This window comes from Piliocolobus tephrosceles, chromosome 11 (genome assembly GCF_002776525.5).
Source record: "Piliocolobus tephrosceles isolate RC106 chromosome 11, ASM277652v3, whole genome shotgun sequence".
Classification (NCBI taxonomy): Eukaryota; Metazoa; Chordata; class Mammalia; order Primates; family Cercopithecidae; genus Piliocolobus; species Piliocolobus tephrosceles.
This window is the reverse complement of record NC_045444.1, coordinates 11,844,819-11,867,691: the sequence shown is the minus strand read 5'-3', so window position 1 is coordinate 11,867,691 and position 22,873 is coordinate 11,844,819.

Genomic DNA, 22,873 nt, shown 5'->3' with positions numbered 1-22,873 from the left:
TGTATGTGTGGTGTGTGTGATGTATGTGTGGTGTGTGTGATGTATGTGTGGTGTGTGTGTGTGTGCACACCCATGGGACATGGAGTGCTGAGGGCATGGAGGATACCCAGGGCTTGCAGGTGCTGGGCTGGGTCTCAGCTGGGATCCCAGGGTGGACTTGCCCACAGACGCCACGGACCCCCCGGGTGGCCCTGTTTTCAATTCACCCATGGTGCCTGTGCGCTGCTGGTGGGGTGTGTGGGAGATGTGTGGAATGGGGGGAAGCCCTGTTCTGCTGCTTCCTGCTCTGCAGGACACCCCTGGGCGCCTGGTGTCCTTACAGGGAATGAGCCATCCTTGCAGGGAATGGAGGGAGCGGTGCTTCCTGCATCCACGTGATACCATGCGTTTCCTCACCCAGCCCCCAGGAAGGTGGGGCTCTGCTGTCTACAGACAAGAATGCTGGGGTTGCAGAAGTTGGTTGCCATCCTCGGGTTGCAGAACCACCAATAAGAAAAGTGAGCACTGGGTCCTGGCTCCTGCAGGCAGCTGGGCTGCTGTGGGTGCTGCATGAGGCAGGGGCTGTGAGGGCGTGGGCTGTGGGCACCCACCCTCCTGGACTCACTCTGAACACTCACAGCACTCCGCACGGGGTCCTCGCCCCACCTTGCAGATGAGCAAACTGAGGCTCAGATAGGCTAATGTTGCTGGAAAGTCGCTGAGCTACTTAGAAGGCTTGGGATTGGAATCCAGGGGAGGGAGCTACCTAGAGCGGCACTCTCCCTCCGGTGTGATTTATGAGAGGAGCAGGGCTCCTTCCGTTTTCAGCAGAATTACATGTTTTCATTCCTGGATTAGTTTCAGCTTCTCCAGGACCCCTGTCAATTAACTGTGCTTGGAGCTACACTTTTAACAAAATTACACTTAATCAGACTATCTGTGGCCGCGAGGGGGAATCTGAGAGGCTGGGATGCTGTCTCTGAGCTTCGGGTAATTAAAAATCCAGTATTCTCCAAGAAGGAAAAAAGACCCAGAACCATGATGGTCTGAAAGTAAACATGATTAAAACGTCCTCCTTCATAAAGAATTAATATTTAATCCTCATTCTCCTTTCCAGTGCTGAGGTGTGGAAACTATTTCTTTTCTAGTCCTGCGCGCGAATGTCAAAATTTACATTTAAATAGGCCTGTTTTGTGGTGAGCCTGGGCCCTAATGAGAGTGTTAATGTGCCTAGTTTCAGAAGCGCAGCTTGATCAGCGTTCAGCCTGGAAACCAGTTCCAAGCTCCGTAATGCGGATCTCTGGGCCAGAAGCTGTTCTCCCTGAGGCAGCCTCATGTTTTGCAGGCCACTTCCTTTGGGACCTCTGCAATTGAATGGCATCTTTATTCCCTGGTTCTCTGAGTGTGGGACGTGGCTCCTTTCTTTTCTCCTGCAAACCCTGGGGCAAGAGTGGGGAAGAAAGCGGGTCTGCAGAGCCTGGGTGCTTTCCTGCTCCCCTGCTGGAGCAAGCTCTGTTTGTCCATATCCACCAGTGCCACATTCCCATCTCTGGGGATCTGGGCAAGCTCGGTGCATTGAAACGTCTTTAAGGAAGACCAGCTTAGCAGCTTAGCTGACCCTGGAATCCTAGAACGCCCAGAGATGTCTTTTTAAAGGGAATGGCCACTTCAGCCTAGACCGACAGGCATTGTTGTCGCTCACGGTCAAGAGACTTTGGATTCGGGCAAGAAAAAGGAGGTTGAGCTGTGGCCTCTCCCAGCATGTGGTTCAAGAAACACATCTGTGGGGGTCTGATGCGGAGCCCGTGGGGTGGCTTCAGCTGCAGCCACCACCCACTGCGGACCCACGGCTGTTGGCCAGTGTGGCACAGGTGCTGGGCACATCAGGGCTGAGTCTAATGGCATCAGTGTGTGATCGTCCCTCTTTGCAGATGGAAGATGAGGTGCCAGGTGGCCCCTCAGCTGCCCCCAGGCCACCACTGAAATTCTAGTCAGAGCCAAGATTTGAACCAAGCTTGCCTAATGCCTGGACCCACGAAGGGCAGAGCCATTTTTTGTGAAATTTCTCCCCACAGGTTGGAGACAGATGTCTGGGACACTTATTCTGGGCACATTCAGGAGAGAAAGCAGAGGGCTGCCCACAAGAGTGGAGAGACTCCCGCAGTGGCTGGCCAGGCCGCCCTCGCTGCCCCCGGCACTGTTGCTAGATTTGTGGTCCCCGGTACTGTTGCTAGATTTGCCGGCTCACGTGCTCTTCCCCTCTCGGCAATGAAACCATCTTTGCAGAGTTATACGTAATGAGAAAAATCTAACACGCAGACTCCATCTCGCTTCTAGCCACACAGGCTAAGTTGATTTTTTTGCTTATTCTAGTCTGGAGGCCAAGATAGCTATGAAAGGAATTTGGTTTGTAGTTAAACTTTGAGGCAAGGAAAACTGACCCCTCCTTGTTTGGAGATTGAACTGCATCTGTAAGACGAGGTTAGGATATGGTAGGGCCTGAGCTTTGCTGGAGAAGAGGCAGAGGGAAACCAAGACCTGCCATTGCTTTGCTGCCCTGGAGTCAGGTAACCGGCGGTTGCGAGATTTGTTAACTTCTGCAACCACTCCTATCGATAACATCACTATTGTGAAACCTAAAAAACGGGTCTTTACGATGTTTTGCAGATTTAGCATTTTGTTAGACCGAAAGACACCACCTGGACTATGACCCCTGTCCCAGGAACTGACTTGGCTGCGCGGAGACAGTGCTGACACCACTGTGATTTCATTTCCAGCCCAACCAATCAGGATTCCCTATTCCTTAGGCCCCTGCCTACCAAAGCATCTGAAAAACCCCAGCTTCTGAATTCTCAGGGAGACAGATTTGAGAATTCTCTCCCCACCTCCTCCTTCGGCTGGCCCTGCAATGATTAAACTCTTTGGTGCAATTCCTGCTAGTCTCAGTGCGGTGTCTTTTCTGGGCAGTGGGCGAGAAGAACCTGGTTGGGCAATGACAGCAATAGCAATTCAAGACGTCAGCCCTGTTCTCCCACCCCAAGCTCCTTCCTCACCCTTGGCGGGTGACCCCGCTTCTCTGGGAACATGGAGCCATGCAGGGGTTTCTCCAGTTTCCGTCTGCAAGCCTGGTTGCCACCTGGCATCTGCAGCCGTTTCTTCTTCCTTCATTTTGTTACAGTGGAGGGCTGTGCTCATTCTCTTTCTGAGGCTGTTGGCCCTCCTGGGCCTTGGGTTCCTCCCTTTCTTTGTGCTCAGGGAACTCAAATTTGCCTATCCATGAACCCCTTACTCTCGCATATCCAAACTCTCCCATCTCTCCCTTCCTACCCTTACGTCTCTCTGGTCTTACACAGACAAAAACCAACCAAGCCAACAAGAGAGTCATGTCCTCAGAGCCGAACTTCTCGTGTTCTCCTTCATGCCCCCCCCCATCCCCGTCTGCCAGCATTGCCTCCATGCCTGTGTTCTCTCCATATGTGATCTCACAGCTCCAGAGACCCCCAGCGACGGAGATTGTCATCTGCTTGTCTTTAGTCCCGTCTCTTATCAGAGCTTCAGATCCTACATCCAGTTGCTGTCTGAACATCTTCACTTGGGATCCCTGGAGGCACCTGGAATTAGAGTGCCTGAGACCAAGTGGGCCCTTGGGAGTTTCAGCCTGGCACACACATGAGAGCATCTGCAGAAGCACTGGTGTATTTTAATTGTTTCTCTCCTCTCTCTCTGCCTCCCCTCATTAGACAGAACAGATCATATGCATTGGTTTTGAGTTTCTTTATCTTCAACAAGGGGGTTACAGTCTCCTTCTTCAGTTCTTCCTGGTGTCTCCAGAGAAGTGGCTCTCAAACTGGAGCATGCACCAGAATCACCTAGAAGGTGCTGAAACACAAATTGGTGGGCATCACCCCAGGTCTCAGGTTCAGCAGATCTGGGCTGGGTCCTGAGAATTGGAATGTCTAATAGATTTCCAGTTCTGGGGACCACACTTTGAGAACCACCATTTTTTGAGGATCAGATCAAACACTTGAAGAAAGAACTTCCCTCAGCTTAGAGCTAAATAGAACATTTGCATGGACTTCCCCGGCCCCCTTAAGTTCTCTTGAGGCCCCTGCAGGCCTCTAAGGAGTATCAGCCATAGAACATCCATCCTGGGTGAGGATGGGCCCAGCATTCGATATCTCTCAGCTTAACAGGAAAAGAGAGAAGATGGCAGAACAAATCATCAAACGATCAATTTATAATCGCCTAGGAGAGCAGCAGCTACACCGTAGCAATCAATACTCAATGCAGACGTGACGATTGAGAGAATGATTGATCTCCCTTCATCAGGACCAGCTCCCCTTGCAGCAGGGAGGGGCCCTTGTCCTCCAGGGGCATAACTGAGAGCCCTCCAACTCTGCATGCACTTCCTGAGCTCCAAATGCACCAGGCACTGTGCTGAGTGCCAAGGTCAGAGACGACAGAGTCTGTCTTTGTCCCAGGCATCTGGGGAGAGGTCAACAGACATTCCACGTGGTGGGTGCTGAAAGGCTGCACTTGTCCTGAGCACCAAGTGTGTGCCAGGCCCTTATTCACAGCCATTTCCTCACCTGTGTTTGCAGAAGCCTGTGAAGGGGGTGCCTTTATCCGCATTTTGTAGGTGAGGAACTGAGCAGGCCACACGTTTCTGGCCAGCGCAGGGGATACAAGTGCTGTCTATAAAGAACTTACAGTTTATTTAAAGACGCAAATCTATGACACAGAGTAAAATAATTGCCCGAGGTTTGCCTGGACTGGACAGGCCAGCCTCGGAGCACTCCCAGCCTGGCTGAAGTTGAGTCCCTGGATTGAGGGGAACGGCGCAGTGGAGCACCCGCCCTGGGAATGGGTGGGAGCCTTGCAGCGAGCAGGGCAGGGCGGACACCGCACCTGGCATTCAGAAGGCACATGATCACTCAAAGTGCGGAGGAATGTACTCACCTGTGAAGAGAAATGGACAGCTGGCATCTAAATGGAAATGTCCAACTGGGGTATTGGCAGAAACAACTGCAGCTGATCCATTTTCTTGTGAGAAAATTAGCAGGGTTCCCACCAGACATGATGAATACATCAATTACAGCAGTCGGCCCTTATCCAGGGGGGATACGTTCCAAGACCCCGGTGGAAGCCTGAAACCACGGATTGTACTGAACCCTATATTCACTGTTTTTCTATGCACACACACCTATGATAAACCTTAATTAAAGTAAATTAGGGATAATAAATGAAAACAATAATAATAAAATATGACAATATGCTGCAAAAAGTTATATGACTGTGGTCTTTCTTGATTTCAAAATATCTGAGTGTGCTGTGCTCATCTCTTTCCAGACTGTGGTTGACTGGGTACCTAAAACCTTGGAAAGCAAAATCTGGGATAAGGCGGCCTACTGAAATAGAATTCTGTGCAATGAAACAGACCTTCCTGTTAGAAGGAGGCAGTGACAATCACAAACACATATATAATGCTTACTACATGTCAGCCACTGTCCTAAATCTTTTTTATTTTTATTTTTTGAGACGGAGTCTCACTCTGTTGCCTAGGCTGGAGTGCAGTGGCGCGATCTCGGCTCACTGCAAGCTCCGCCTCCCGGGTTCACGCCCTTCTCCTGCCTCAGCCTCCCCAGTAGCTGGGACTACAGGCGCCCGCCACAATGCCTGGCTAATTTTTTATATTTTTAATAGAGACGGGGTTTCACCATGTTAGCCAGGATTGTCTCAAGCTCCGGGCCCCATGATCCGCCTGCCTTGGCCTCCCAAAGGGCTGGGATTACAGGCCTGAGCCACCATGCCCGGTCCGCTGTCCTAAATCTTTACATATGTTAGCTCATTAAATCCCTACAACAACCCTATATGGTGGAAAGTATTATTTTTCTCATTTCACACATAAGGAAACTGAGGCACGGGGAGGTTAAAGGACTTCTCTGAGGACACACAGCTGTCAAACATGCCTGGAGGCTTACAGAATGTGCAGAATGCTTGGGGAAGACATTTAGGATGGTAGTTTTCAAGACGTGGTTCCCACACCGACAACTTCATCACCACCTGGGAATGTTGCCGCCCTCTGCATTTCACAGCCCTCCAGGTGAGTCTGGTAGAGGACAGAGTGTGAGAATCTCTGTCTCAGAGCGTGCAGTGGCAGGTAAAGATGGCTCGCAGGACAGGAGACGGAAAGAGGAGAGGTTTATCATCTTCAGCACACGCCACACGCTGCTAGGATGTGTTCCATGTTTGGCTTGGAAAACAATCTCTTCTTCTCCACTCTATTGGCAAAGTGGGCAGACCTAGTTCCCCAGGAGGCTTGCATACTGAGGGACAGTAAACCACTCTCCTGGGGGGGAGTTGTCTCTCAGTGTTTGGCCTTGGGAGGGAAGCTGGTTGAAGGAGATGAGGGAAAGTGGGGAGGAGGAAGGAAGATTTGCAGAAAAATCGCACTGTCTGTGGGCAGGATACTCCAGGGTCCTCTTCCCAAACCGCTCAGCCTCTGTCTCTGTACCTCTCACCTTTGCAGAACTCTTGAGCTCCCTGAATGGCTTCTTTGCTGCCCAGCTCCCATAGACCAGAGCCTTGCTTCTGGGCTGGACACACCATCCAGCTTCCTTTGAGGTTCTAACTTGCCTTCTGGGCTGTGGTTTGCATGAACCCTCAGCCAAGGTTTTCTTTGAGAATTATCAAATAGCATCCTAATATCCTTCAGGGAGCTTCCTCCCATGCCCCTATGCTCCCTGCCTACCCTGGAACCACTCTTCGTTGGGCGTTGCCAACCTCAGAGACTCTCACTGAACTGGTCATGACGAATTCTGGGGTGGGGGAGGGGCCCCTGTCACAACCAGCTCATCCTCATGTCAAATTTATTGGCTCTAAGCTGTTTTTCGGCTAAAAACGTCTTAAAGGAGGCCGCAGAGATTTACATCTTAATCTGCCCTAAACATACTCGTGCTGTGAGCTCTTGTGTGTTTGTGAGGGTTAGTGTGTTCATGCTTGCTTAATGGAGGGGCAATGCTGGGGAACTGAAATATTTCGATTTCTATCTGTCAGACTCATTAAGTTATAAAGTGCATTTCAAAATTGAAAATATTGTACAAGAGTTATTCCTGCTGTCTCAGGAATGTTTCAGTTAATTGGATCTTAATCTGGAGTCATAACCCATCTTGAATCGCTCCAGGGATTTTCTGCAATGAAGGCATGATTCCTGCTCTTCAGTCATGGCCATGCCTGCCCAGGCAAGGCTAATACAGAATATACTAATTATCCCAAACACCTTACACAGGCAGACAACCTCACCTCCTCAGGTCAAGTGACCCCAGATGCTTTCTTCATTGCTATCTTCTTGCTGCGAACTATCTAGACGATTCCTTCAGTTTCCCACAATGTTTTTCAGTGGGTATCAAGCTATTTTCTAATTTCACTAAGCCCAACTATACTTGGTGGAAATTCTCTGGACACTTTAGGAATTCTAAAGGCAAATGACTTATTTCTTCAAGCTACCCTAGTGAGAAAAGGATCTTACAAACTTTGAGTATTAACTTTTAAAACCATGTATATGGATTTCAATAAAAGTCTAAAAACTGGGACTTGTGGGTACTATATTGTTTGAATTCTTGCATGTTTGAAGATTTTTCCACCTGCCATTTTTGCTGCTAGTTTTACTGTTTTTTTTTTTTTTTTAATTTAGATTTTAATTTTAGATTCAGGGGTACATATGTAGGTTTGTAACAAGGGTACGTTGTGTGGTGATGAGGTTTGGGCTTCTATTGTTCCTGTTACCCAGATAATGAGCACAGTATGCAACGGGAAGTTTTTAAGTCTTTTCCCCCTTCTCCCGCTCCCTCCTCCCTTATTTTTGAGTCCCCCATGTCTACTGTTTCCATTTTAAGTTTATGTGAACCCAAGATTTAGCTCCCACTTATAAGTGAGAATATGTGGTATTTGGTTTCTGTTCCTGTGTTAGTTCACTTAGGATAATGGCCTCCAGCTGCAACCATGTTGCTGCAAAGGACATGATTTCATTCTTTTTCTATGGCAATGGAGTATTCCATGGCATTATGCACCACGTTTTCTTTATCTAGTCCATCAAGATCTAGATATCTTGGGTATCTGAGTTGATTCCACATCTTTGCTATTGTGAACAGTGCTGTGATGAACATATGGATGCATGTGTCTTTTTGGTATAACAATTGACTTTCCTTTGCGTATATACCCAGTAATGAGATAGCTGGGTTGGGTGACAATTCTATTTTCAGTTATTTGAAAATCTCCAAACTACTTTCTACAGGGGATGACCTAATTTGTATTGCCACCAACAGTATATAAACATATCATTTTCTCTACAACCTCTCCAACAGTTGTTATTTTTTGACTTTTTAATAATAGCCATTCTGACTGGTATGAGATGATATCTCATTATGGTTTTGATTTGCATCTCTCTGGTGATTAGTAATGTTGAACATTTTCTCATATGTTTATTGGCTGCTTGTATGTCTTCTTTTGAGAAGTGTCTGTTCACGTTCTTTGCCCACTTTTTAATGGGTTTTTTTTTTTCTTGTCGATTCATTTAAGTTCCTTATAGATTCTGGAGATTAGTCCTTTGTCGATATTTTATCCCAGTCTGCAGGTTGCCTGTTTATTCTATTGAGAGGTGTTTTTTTTTTTTTTTTTTTTCTGTGCAAAAACTCTTCAGTTAAGTCCCATTTGTCTTATTTTTGATTTTGGGGTCTTCCTCATAAATTATTTGCCTAGGCCAATGTCTAGAAGAGTATTTCCTGGATTTTCTTCTAGGATTTTTGTAGTTTGAGGTCTTACATTTAAGTCTTTAATCTACCCGAGTTACTTATTATATATATTGATAGGCTAGCCAGTTTTCCCAGGACCGTTTATTAAATAGTGTATCCTTTCCCCACTTTTTTGTTGTTGTTGTTGACTGTCAAAGATGAGTTGGTTATTGGTATGTGGCTCTATTTCAGGAGTCTCTATTCTGTTCCACTGGTCTATGTGTTTATTTTTGTATCAGTACCATGCTGTTTTGATTACTGTAGCCTTGTAGTATATTTGAAGTTGGGTAATGTGATGCTTCTGGCTTTATTCTTTCTGTGTAAAATTTCTTTGGCTATTTGAGCCCTTTTTCCTTTTTGACTGTTGTTGCTTTAAAGCCTATTTTATCTGATACAAGAATAGTGACTCTGCTCTTTTTGTTTTCCATTTACATGATAGATCTTTCTCCATGCCTTTACTTTGAGACTATGGGTGTTGTGACTTGTGAGATGGGTCTTTTGCATAGAGCAGAAGGATGAGTCTTGTTTTTAATTACCAATTTGCCACTCTGTGTCTTTTAAGTGGGGAATTTAGGCCATTTACATTCAAGGTTACTATTATTATGTGAGATTTCATTCCTGTCCTAGTGTTGCTAGCAAGTTGCTTTATAGGGTTTGTGGGCTATGTGCTCATGTGTGCTTTCATGGTAGCAAGTATCATTCCTTTGTTTCCATGTTTAAAACTCCCTTAAGCATCTCTTGTTGGACCAGTCTGGTGGTGACAATTTTCTTACTGATTGTTTGTCTGGGAAAGAGTTTATTTCACCTTTGTTTATGAAGCTTAGTGTGGCAGGATATGAAATTCTTGGATGGCATTTTCTTTCTTTCAGAACGCTAAAAATGGGCCCCCAATCTCTTCTGCCTTGCGAGGTTTCTGCTGAGAAATCAACTGTTAGTGTGATGGATTTCCCTTTATGGGTGATATGACTCTTTTCTTTAGCTGCCTTGAATATTTTTTCTTTTGCATTGACCTTGGCTAGTTTGATGACTATGTGCCTTGGTAATGGTCATCATGTACAATATCTCCAGGAGTTCTCTGGGTTTCTTGTATCTGCATATTGACCTCTCTAGCAAGATTGGGAAAATTTTCCTGAATTTTATCCTCAAATCTATTTTCCAAGTTGCTCCTTCTTTTCTCTAGAGAATGCCATTAAGTCATTTGTTTGATGACTTTACAAAATCCCATGTTTCTTGAAGGTTTTGTTCATTTTTTACATTCTTTTTTCTTTATTTTTGTCTGACTGGGTTGATTCAGAGCCCCAGTCTTTGAGCTCTGAAATTCTTTCTTCTGCTTGGTCTAGTCTGTTGTTAAGTCTTCCAACTATATTTTGAAATTTTATAATGAAATTTTCAGTTCCAGAAGTTCTGTTTGGTTCTTTCCTAATGTAGTTATGCTGTCTTTCAAAACTTGGATCATTGGTTGTGTTTTCTTTGTTGGATTTCAGCTTTCTATTGGATCTCATTGAGTTTCTTTGCCACCCATATTCTGAATTCTCTGTCATTTCAGACATTTCATTCTGGTTAGGATCCATTGCTTGGTAGCTGGTGTTGATCCTTCGGAGGTGATGAGACACTCTGGCTTTTTGTATTGCCAGAGTTCTTGTGTAGGTTCCTTATTATCTGAGAGAGCTGCTGCTGCTGCTGCTTTCTTTTACATTAAATTTGCTATTCTTTGAAAGAAGCTTCTTGATTTTTTAGCTTTTTTTTTTCCCCTTAAAGGAATGACTGTGGCGTTTACTGTGTATGACCCATTGGCTATGTCTCTGGGTGCTTTCAGGGTGCCAAGGCCCTGTATGGGCTTCCTTGGTTGCATACAGGTTCAGGCTGTTGTCCAGTAGGTGGAGCTTAAGTTTAAGAGTTGGCAGGTAAGGGTGGGGGCAGAGGCAATGGAGAAGGGTGAAATGCACCTTTAGTGGGGATGGAGCTGCTGGAGCAGTCCCAGTAGCAGTCTCTTTTAGCCCATCCTCCCTGAACCCAGACAGGAAGAGTTGCTACTGAGTCAGCAACAGTGCATTAAGGAGGGGGCAACAAGGAAAGACCGTTCTCTGAGTCCGTTCCAGGCCAGTGGTAGTGTCATGCCTGCATTTCCTTTGACTTAAGGGAGGTTTGGGCGGGCTGTGCTGGGTCCATCACTCTCTTAGGGGCCAAGGCTTAGCTCTCTGGGTCTGGGTGTTTTCACCAGCAAACAGCCTGTCTGGGTTCCTTGTTACTGTGGCCTCACTATGGTGGCTTCCCCAGATGCTGGTTGTAGTGGCATATGCTGGGCATGAGGGCAGGCCTGCGCCTCTTGTGGGGCAGGGAGGCAGCAGTCTCAGGAGCTCCTCTCGTTCCCTACTGCTCTGCACTGATGTTAGCAGATTTTCTATTGTGCTGCCCCGTTTGACCTCTAGGTCAGCGAGTGGCTTGGTGGCTTGTATGGGTAGGAGCTGGCTGTGGCCAGTGCAGATGAGTACATACTGGGAGAAACTCTGTTGCCTCAGGCAATGCGCTGACCCTGGAGTGCACGGTGGTCAAGTTCCTTACTCAACCCAAGGGAGGGAGGTCCAAGATGGGTGAATGCAGACTGGGCAGGCCTGCAGATAGGTCTCCCAATGGTAGGTACAAGCACCAGCTCTGAGTGGGAGTCCAGTGGGCAGCCACCAGTGCCCAGAGATGTTCCTAGGCGTGGAGCTAGAAAACCCCCTTGGCCCCAAGTAGCTCTGCATGGGAACCCTGGGTGGCTGCCTAAACTCCTAATCCAGGAGACGGTGGGTTCCGGATGCCTGGCGGCCTGCCTGGGCGTGAAGCAGAGAGGGCTCTCCCGAACCAGGATCTCTGCTCAGGAAGGATGGGGCAACTCAGGCTTCTCATCGGGTGAGCAGGTGCTCCGAATGCCTGGGAATGGAAAAAAGAGGGTCCTTATGGACCACGTTTCCGGAGGAGCAGGCTGGGACCCCAACGATGACTTGCACAGACCAGTTATCGGTTGCCAAGTAGGCCCTGGCCACAAGTCTCTGGGCCCAGGAGAAACTGCGCTGCTGCAGCAGCAGCGCTCCTCCCACCTCAGACCTGTGACAGGAAAGATCACAATTCCAGTGTCTACTGCTGGGGCGCTTTCCACACTTGACATCAATTCTGGCTGTGTAGGCCCCTAACTTGCTCCAGAGGAAGCACTCCCGTCTCTGACCTGAGATCAGAATGCACGCATGGCCATGCTGCTGGGTTGCCAAAGAATGCCTGACTTTGTATGAGCCTGAATTAAAAAGACCATCCCGCTCTCAGTCCCAGGTCTGGGAAAACGCCTGTAATTTTCTAGGTGTCTTTCTTTCTCAGTGTCTCCAAGCCTGTCTCCGAGTCTGCTCCAGGACTTGGGAGAGACAAAGTGCTCCCCTCTTTATGAGTTGCTTGGATCCCAGGGGACAGGTGAGGTGTTCTGCCCCTCGCAGGTCCTGGGGTTTCACTCACTTTTCTCAGTGGATGGATGGATGCTGTCACGGGGCTTTCTGCCTGCCTTCTCCTCCCTAGGATCTGGGGGATCCTTCACTGTTTTGTGGATTCCTATTTTCCTTCCTGAATTAAAACTCAGAGTTGGTCTTTATGCACCATTTTGCTCTTTCCAAGTGGCCAAGGCATGCTAAAAACCTCTAATCTGCCATGTTAGTGGCAAAACTAGTTTCATGAATGTTATAAGAAACTATTTTCATCAAATGGATACATTCCATTTTAATACTACTAAGTCCACTGAGACTTCCAGTGAGAAGCAGCAACCACTTTCCACCCGTCCCAATCTCTGGCCCTGCTTGCTATGAAGAATCATTTTCGTTTCTTGTGGTTTTTACTGCCATATATAATCCGTACACACTGGATTGTTAAAAAATATGTATTGTGGTAAAATTCCCATAATATAAAATAGTTAACTGTTTGATATGGTTTGGCTCTGTGTCCCCACCCAAACCTGGTGGGAGGTCATTGAATCATGGGGGCGGGTCTTTCCTGTGGTGTTCTCCTGATGGTGAATAAGTCTCATGAGATCCGATGGTTTAAAAAATGGGATTTTCCCTGCACAAGCTCTCTCCTTGCCTGCCGCCATTCATGTAAGATACGACTTGCTCCTCCTTGCCTTCTGCCATGATTGTGAGACCTCCCCAGCCATGTGGAACTGTGAGTCCATTAAACCTCTTTCTTTTGTAAATTGCCCAGTCCCAGGTGTCTCTATCAGCAGTGTGAAAATGGACTAATACATCATTTTAAAGTCAACAATTCAGTGGCATTTGGTATACCTATTCACAATGCTCTGCAACCAGCACCTCTATCTAGTTCTAAAACATTTTCGTCACTTCAAATTACGACCTCACACCCATTAAGAAATTCCTCCCCATTCCTCCCTCCCTCCTGCTTTTGGAAATCATCAATCTACTTTCAGTCTCTATGGATTTATCTAATGGGGACATGTCATACAAATGGACTCATACCATATGTGACCTCTTGTATCTGATTTTGTCCACTTAGTATATTATTTTGGAGGTTCATCCATGTTGCAGGATGTATCAGTACTTCATGCCTTTTTATGGCTGAATAATATTCCATAGTATGGATATATCACAATCTGTTTATCCATTTGTATTAGTCTGTTTTCACACTGCTATAAAGATACTACTTGAGACTGGGTAATTTATAAAGGAAAGGGGTTTAATTGACTCAGTTCTGCATGACTCAGGAGGCCTCAGGAAACTTACAATCATGAGAAGGAGAAGCAAGCACCTTCTTCACAAGATGGCGAGAGAGAGAGAGCGCAGGGGAAACAGCCATTTTTAAAACCATCAGATCTCATGAGAACAGCATGGGGGAGGCCATCCCTGTGATCCAATCACCTCCAAACAGGTCCGTCCCTTGATGCCTGGGAATTACAATTTGAGATGAGATTTGAGTGGGGACACAGAGCCAAATCATATCACTATTCATCCATTGATGGACATTTGGGCTGTTTCTCCCTGTGGGCTATCGTAAAGAGTACTGCTATGAACATGGGTGTATGTGTATTTGTTTGAGTATCTGTTTTTATTCTTTTGGGTATGTATATACGTAGGAGGGGAATTAGTGGATCAAATGGTAATTCTATGTTTAACTTTTGGAGGAACAGCCATACTGTTTTCTACAGTGGCTGTATCATTTTACATTCCTACAGGCAATGTATGAGGGTTCAAATTCTCTGCATCCTGCACGACACTTGTTATTTTATTTTTCTGATTACAGCCATCCTAAATGGGTGTGAAATGGAATCTCACTGTGATATTGATTTGCATTTCCCTAATGACTAACAATGTTAAAATGTGTTTATGTGTTTAATGGCCATTTGTATCTCCTCTTTGGAAAAATGTTCATTCAGATTCTTTGCCCATTTTAAAAATTGGGCTGTTTAACTTTTTCTTATTGATTTGTAAGAGTTCTTCATATATCTGGATACAAGTCCCTTATCAGATACATGATGTGCAGTTACTTTCTCCCATTGTCTTTCTCCTTCATCTGCAGGTGGCCTCACCTACAAGGAGCCCTTACTTGTTAAGGATCATGGGCCCTCTCACATTATTATTTAATTAGTATCAATAGCCCAGTCCGTGTATGGCATCTTTGGACTCTTCCAGGATCCTGCTCTTCTCTCAGGAAAGCTGACCCTGGGTTGGGCTCTGCTGTTCTGTCCCCTCTTCCTGCATTCAGGTACTTTGTGGAGCTTCGACCCTAGCAACACCTCCAGCTAATGTTCTGGGACAATCCACCCTCTTTATTCAGATCCCCTCCTGCTGTAGTGGCTCAGCCACACAGAAGGAGAGCCATGCTTATTTATCTACTCATAGGAGCAGGAAGAAACTTTTCTTAGTGTAGAACGTCGGCCATCAGCCTTCCTGAGCCTGCCTCAGGCTCACTGCTCTGTTGATTCAAGCTGTCCCTCAGCCTTGGTTAGCAGTGAGAGAGCTCTGTGGGGCACTCCTCCCTGCAGGTGGAGCTCAGTCTTGGCCAGTGCTGCCTCTGGACACCCGCCCAGGCTACTCCCCCTTCTACTCTAAACAGATGTTACCTTGTCATCATGTTCACAGGCTGACCTCATGAGGAACCCCCAGGAACTGGTCAGAGACGTGAGTCGACTCTCTTCAAGGGCTCCCCTATTCTCTTGATTATTCCAGGGTTTTTATTAACACAGGATGTCGTGTCTGTATTTCACAAAGCTCATAATTGCATACATCCCGTGCCTGTCTCCAATTCCTTTAAAATGTACCGGGCAATGGGCAGTGTATTATCTACAATAGACACATTGATACCTTCCTAAATTAACACTTTGCATTTCTTCAGCAGATGTGAGCTATGAAAAACAGTCCAGCACATTTTTATTGTTCTGTTAATTAAAGTGTTTCTCTCCTGAATATAGAAATCAATGGTTAGCAGGCCCATGAATAATCTTTGGGACATAATGAAGATTCCAATGGAAAAGGGGTTGTTAAGAAAGTTCTAGAGGAGGACTTTGGCCACAGCAAAGTGGGATAAGGAGGGAGGATCCAGGGCGCTGCTGATATCATGGTTGGGTGTCTTTCCAATGGAATAGCTGTGTCTTGACACTGTTATCAGAATCAGCACACGTTCTGTGGTTTAGTTGCTTATAGGATGAATTATACACAGAGATAGGCTGGCTGACTTACCTGATACTACAAGATAGAAATTCTTTTTTCTTTTAGTTAAGGTCAATTTTTTTTTTTATTGACTAAGAATCTGCAATTGCATTAGATAGTTAATGGTTCCATTCATTTATCATATAGGTTTATACTTCCTATGTTCTTATTTGAACCTCACAATACTTGTGTAAGGTTTGAAAGGCAGGTGTTAAAGCCCTCACTTAATACATGGGGGAAACGGGGATGGGGGTTACAAGTTCTTCCAAGTTCACCCAGAGAGTGAGCCAGGTCCCTTAGTCTAACACCGGCTTCCCGCATCCTATCCCAGGAACAAATGTGCTTCAGGTGTGAAGAGTGACTTGCTTAATCACAAGACTCTCCGGATTTACTGCTCTGCAAGACTGTGGACAGGATGGAGGCCCACCTTCCAGAAGAAAACGGTAAGATCCGAGGTTTATGTTTATCCCTCATGTTTGAACTTTGCCTCTGACATGCAGCAGTAGCCACAGACAAGACCTTGGAGCAAATGCACTGGATACCCTGTCCCCAGGACAAGCCCCTTTGAGGGCTCAGCTCACAAATCCGTTCATTCTTAATACGTGCATGCATAACTGTATCCTTCTTAATGTGTCCTGAAGGCCTTTGTCCTGATTTTCCACAGAGGCGGAGCCAGTACAGCTCCTCATCTGCAGATGAACACCTGCAGAGCACAAAGCCTCTTTCCTGGTATCCACAGCCCGGTTGGATATAGTAGGCTAATCCTCCCCATCTAAAATGGCTCTGAAATCAGGCTGGGGAGAGAGAGTGCAAAGAAGGTCAGTGCACTGAGCAAGTGCTCAGCTGGGACTGGGAGCCACCCTCCCAGCCCTCACCTGTTTCACCCGCCACACGCAGCCACACTGCCCCTGATGGAGCCCTGTGCTAGCGAGGCTGGGAGGGGTGAGGGGGCTGCGGCTGGAGTGTGAAAAAGGGTTGAGGAGGGTCCCTGTGGGCCATAGGCCAGATGTGCCAGCATACCTGGACAGCCAGAAGCTGAGAAGGCCTTGGTAAGAGGTCTGCTGCTGTCACAGGGCTTCAAAGTGAGAAGTGTGGAGTCCGTCCTCCCAGAAACAGCATGGCACGTCCCCAGACGAGGCTGCAGTGGGCCTTCTGTGCCGCCGCTAAAGGCCAGCCCTGGCTGTTAGAGCCTGGAGTGCTGAATGTGTGGGGAGTTTATCTCTTTTCTTTCTTTTTTTTTTTTTTTTGACAGAATTTCACTCATGTCGCTCAGGCTGGAGTGCAGTGGCGCGATGTTGGCTCACTGCAACCTCCTGGGTTTCAAGAAATTCTCCTGCCTCAGCCTCCCGAGTAGCTGGGATTATAGGCGTACGCCACCATGTCTGGCTGATTTTTGTGTTTTCAGTAGAGACAACCGTGTTGGCCAGGCTGGTCTCAGACTCTTGACCTCAGGTGATCCGCCTGCCTCGGCCTCCCGAAATGCAGGATTACAGGCGTGAGCCACTGCACCTGGCCTGGAGTTTATTTCTCGAGGAACATGGTGCCCTGGCTTGTGCGTGAGCAGAGCTGAGCACGCTGCTGTTCCCCTCCCCTGTGCTCCTTTCCTGGACCCTTGGGGTAATTGGCCGGGACAAGTGTGTGGGTGGAGCAGTGTGGCCAGAGGCTGTGGTGGCTGGGCTGGGTTGCAGCTGGGGAACACGCAGGAGGAAGGGAGGGCCACGGCTCTCTAGGTGTGCACCTTGGGGTGAGAAAGCAAGCTGCCCAAGGCAGGGTGCGCTCAAGTGGGCAGGGCAGAGGCAGAGGCCAGGTGAGAGGCTGTGTGCACCCTGCTTTCTAGGGTCTGTATTCTGAGGCTTTGACATCTAGGGTCTTGCTGACACTGAAGGGACAGCCCCTCCCAGGGTGTCAGTTCCTAGAAACAGGGAACAACTCTGCCTTTCGCATGTGAACCAAGCAATCCAGAGTCCTACCCCTCCTCTGTGGGACTCTCATACTCCAGACCACTGTCCCCCTTCCCTAGTCACCCCAAAGCCAGGTACCAGACAACTAGGAGCAGCTGCTGCAGACCAGAGCCCCAAGGTTACGCAAAACAGCCAGTCCTGGCCCTGCGGACCCTGCCTCTCCTCTTCCTTCCCACAAAACCATGATGAAGACTCCTGCCCTCGTTTCCCCTCCTTCTGCCTCCTGACCCACCTCCGTGTTTCTCTGTGGCCCTACGTGAGTGGCGTGCCTCCTCTGGGAACTGTGAGTACAAACTAACGACAGTCATCTCCTGGTCTGCTGGTCTTCATATGCCTCAGATTTTCTATTAATACACTATATTTCAAGGCAGGGGCTGTAGAGACTCATGCTGGGGACCTGGGGCCAGATATACCCCTGCTCCTATAGCCTCCCAGCTGCTCCCTGGCCCAGGGTAAGAGCCACTTCCCTGCCCAGCTCTGCCATGCCTGTCTTGGGTCCTCAAAGTCCACTTGACTCCACCTTCAAAATATATCTTGGACATAAACGCTCCTCACTGTGCCCACCTGGTCCAGCCAAGCACACCTTTCACCTGGATTACGACGGTAGCCTCTCTACTGGGTTCCCCACCCCATTTTGTTTGCTAGGGTCCATTTCTTGTCCAGCAGCCAGCGTGCTGTTTCTGTGCACAAAGGAGATCCTGGATGCCCCTGCTAGAGCCTTCCGGAGGCCTCTTCTGATGCCCAGGAGAGAAAGCACAGCCTTCTCGCCGTGTCCTGCAGGGCCCTGCGTGCCTTGGACCCCGCCCACGCTCTGGCCTCATGCCCATTCACACGCACCTTCTTGTCTCTCTCAAACATGCCGCATCCTGTCTCAGGGCCTTGGCATCTGCTATTCCTGCCCTTGGTGTGACTTTCCCTCACTTCTGCACATGATTGCCTGTTTCTTGTTACTCAGGCTTCTCCTCAGATGTCACCAATCAGCGAGGCTGTCCTTGGCCACCCTTAACAGCACCTTCCTCACCTCTCCATGACACCCGTTTCAGCTTCTCCATAGCTGAAATTATCCTGTTTATCAGCTTAAGTGTTTATTGGCTACCTTTACCCAGTAGACTGCAAGCTCTTTGAGGGCAGCCGCTCTCCCTCATCCACATCGTGTTTCCAGTGTCCGGGACAAGGCTCAACATTAGAAGTCAGTGAGCTTGCCTGACTGCTGGACTGCAGGGTGCTCTAGGATGCAGAAACACTACCCCTTGTATTTCCCTTGGCTGTCTTTTAAGTCACATCTTATATATAAGGTTTTCATAAATGTAGCTCTATTTTCTAATGTGTGGCTATGGTCCTCTCTTTGGAGACAGATCTGCAGACTCTTGTTGTCCCCTTCCCTGGTGTGATATTCCCAATATAACCAGAGTGAACGTTGTGGATCAGGGAGGTTACCTGGGGCCTCCAGCACTGCAGAAGCAACACTGAACTGCTCAGAACGCATGCCCTCTCCAGAAGGCTCCATCCCTCCCAGAATGCCAATTAAGGTGGAGAGGCTCCTGTTCCAAGAAAAAATAATCAAACACCGTGTCTTGGAAACAAATTGACACCTGGTCGTAGGATCTATAAAACAAAGCGAGGTCTTAATAAAGCAGAAGGGAAATAGATCAAAATCTAAGACAAATGGAGTATTCTTTGCAGCAACCTCATTCTTTCTTCCTTTACATTCCCTCAGCTCTGGAAAGCTCTGTAATTAAAAAAAAAATCAATATATGTGGGACTTTAAATAATTGATTAATGTTTAAAGCCCTGTCAGAAAGCTCTGTAGTAAGGTGTCAAGAAATATTGAGTTTCCCCAGCAGAAGCATCACATAAATAGCCTGCCGGCCATTAATATGCACGCAGCCCTATGATAAACAGTTGTGGTTCTTTATAATTGGTAAATAATTACAGGGACTATAAAACTCTGAGCTGTTACCCACTTTCACAGTTCGGTTAACCTCCTCCATACCGCAGGGGCCGGGATGGTCTAACCGTATGTGGGCCCGGGCTTGTCCATCAGAACCTGGGGAGGGCAGGGTCCTGGGGACAGCAGAGCTCTGTTCCAACACAGGGATCCTATCTTCCAGGGGAAAGCTCTTCCCTGTTTTCTGGGAGGGCATTTGGAAATATTTTTCCTCTGCCCACGTAAAGGTGCTTCACAGTTTGGGGCAAACTGAGTCTGAAGCAGTGGTAGGAACCTTGGGAGCAATGCCGGGCCAAGACTGGGCTTGGGGATGAGCTGGGGAGGAGGTGGTGCTGGGCTCCAGATCTTGGAGAGCTGTGAGAAGTGGGGAACTAGGCCGCCTTCTGTGGACCACGGGAAGTTCCGTGCTCTCTGGGCCACAGCCTGGCACTACCCCTCTGAGACAGGGCAATTCTGCCTTCTCGCCATCCCCCACACAGCCTTCAGGGCCAGCTTGACGCCACCTGCCTACGACGGCTGCCCACGGTGTCCCAGCTGAAAGCCTGACAGCACCGCCTGGCTGGCCCAAACCCTCTGCGAACACGTGGGGACACATGGCTGGAGGAAAAGGCTTGTCAAGGCCACATTTTAACATAACCGTTCACTTGAATTTCTCCTCTATGGCATGCATTTTCAACAGGGTGATATCGTCCTCCAGGGAGAGAAGATTGGTTCCTGGGAGTGCAAAGAAACGGATTTTACAATGGTCTGTGGCCTCCAGGCCTTGGTCCTACATGGCAAACTCATTCTTCAGTGCTTAATTTCTCTCTTATTAAATTAAATTACTGCACATGTAACATGGTCACTGACATTACTTCTCTTCTCTGTGAACGGCTTTAACAATCTCTACTCTTTTCCTATTAATTTCCTTAATTTCTCTCTTAAAATTAATCTCAGTTCTTCTCCTTAGGGGGTGATGATGATAATAATAGTGAAAAGTTGAGGAGCACCACCCCAAGGAGGGGTCGAATCAGCTCTCTGGCCTGTGGCGTAATCCCAGGTCACAGCTGACTTGAGGACCCCAGGGAAGCATGGAGAAGCACCTTCGAGGGGTCCCAGCAGGCAGAGTCTGCCCTGAGACATATCCACAGAGGGTTTGGGCCAGTCGGGTGGTGCTGTCAGGCTTTCAGCTGGGACACCATGGGCAGGCGTCGTGGGGAGGTGGCATTGAACTGGCCCCGAAGACTGTGTGGGGGCGGCAAGAAGACAGAATTGCCCTGTCTCGGAGACGTAGTGCCAGGCTGTGGCTCAGAGAGCACGGAACTTCCCCTGTTCCCTGGGATGGGTCCAGGCTGGAAGGATGGAGCCCAGGAGGTGTCTGAGGCTGGGGAGGGGGCAGATGGGCTCGTGGATCATGGGCTCCACCTTGGGATCTGGATGTGGAGAATGGCTCTCCCTCTGGACACCGAGACGGTGAGGCCCTGTCTCAGCCTGAGCCCTGTGACCTGGGGGCTGGAGCATGTGTGCCTTCTGCTTCCCAACTTCCTCTAGAGTGAACACTGTCCACGAAGGAGGGCAGGAGGGCAGGAGGGTGGGAGGGCAGGAGAGCAGGAGGTAGGAGCCTCAAGGTCAGGGAATCAGTGGTTTTCAAGCAGTTGTCCAGGCAGGGCAGGAGTCCATGGGCCATCTACTTCCAGCCAAGTGTGACGTCGTCATTAGAGTAACAGCTCTGTCCAGTGAGCCCAGGCTGTTCAGGTTGACCAGAGGCTCGCCAGCCACTTGAAGCCCTGGTGAACTCCTGCTTGCCTTCAACACTCCACACAGGTGCCACATCCCTGGGAAGTCTCCCCACCTCCAGGCCGCAGATGAAGAGACGTGTTGGCCCTGGGTGGTGAGTGTGGGCACCTCGGCTCCCGCACATGGCAGCAAGTCTCTGTTTGTTCTTCTGTGCCGACTTGACTCCAAGCTCCTTGAAGGCATCACCAGAATTTCAGTGCTTAGTGGAGGCTGCTTTATAGTATTTGTTCAGTTGAATTGAATATGCTTTAATTTTTCAGTTTATTTTATCTAACACATCTTTTTAAAGACTCTGGAGGAAAGAGGCATGTCTGGCCCAAATTAAGGATGCTTAGGTGGGATCACATCTCTGGTGGTCTGGCATGATGGCGGCGGCGTAACTGGTCTACTCTCAGAGCATGGACCAGTGGGACCGGCAGGCAGTCGTGGGTAGGGAGGGTGAAAGCCCACCCACCTTTAGGTGAAGAGACCTGGTTTTGGGTTCAGATCTGTTGCTCTGTTCATTTATACAATGGTAATAAAACTAATAATCCCAGTAGTCCCTGACCAGCTTACCCTAAGGACTTCTTGTGAGTCCCAAGAAAGCTAACATAACTAAGAACAGATCAGATTCCCATCTGGGTCTTTTCCAGCAAGGTCCAATCCCTTAGAAACCTTGACTAAAGGCAGAAGAAGTGGCTCCTCAGAAAGCACAAAGACCTCACATGAAGGCTTGGGAGCTACCAAGGATGGTGCCATGGAGCTCCGTAAGGTCAGGGGCAGTGCCTAGTGCTTGTCTGCTACACTCTGGGGCCTGTCTCAGTCCTGGGCAGGTCATAGAGACAGTCAATGAAGACAGATGCTGCCCCTTCCTTTAAATGAACCCAATATGTGAAAATTGAATCTTTTATAAAGAAATAGGGAGCCTTATTCATAAATATTCAGCTCCTTAAATAAATCTAAAATGATTTAATTTTCAAAAATTGGTTTGATTTTTCAAGAACTATATCTATTCATTTACAGATTGTCTAAACTGAGGTACATCATTATTCATCTTGGTCACATGGGAGCCCTAAGAGAATATACACATTCAAGGGCTTTGTTTCTTCACTGTAGAGGGTGGGTTTAAGGGTTAGACCACCAAAGCTAATTGCTAATCATCTCGCAGAGGTTTTAAAAGAGTGCTGCCATTTCTCATTTGTCCTGGAAAGTTTTATATTACAGGCTTGCTTACAGAGGAGAGGTGGATGCAAAGATCCTTTTTCCCCCACCAAAATGAGGGCCTTTATACTGTGAGGTTAGGCTTTCAACAACTTCAACAATCTGCAACATAGTCTTAATTACAGTAATGAACACTGTCACCACCACCACCACCATTACCACCACCATCACTATCATCATTACCACCATCATCACCACCATCAGTCATCATCACTATCACCACCACCATCATCACCACTACCGCATCACCATCACTGTCACTGCCACCGTGATCACCATCACCATGACCACCACCATCACCACCATCACCCAGCACCACCATCACTATCACCATAATCACCACCACCACCACCATCATTGCCACCATCACTATTGCCACCACCACCATTACTACTATCACCACCATCACTATCATCATCACCATCACCAAAACCACTATCACCACCATCACCATCATCATTGCCATCACCGCCATCACCATCACTACTACCACCATTACCATTACTATCACTGCCACCACTACCACCACCACCACCCCTACCA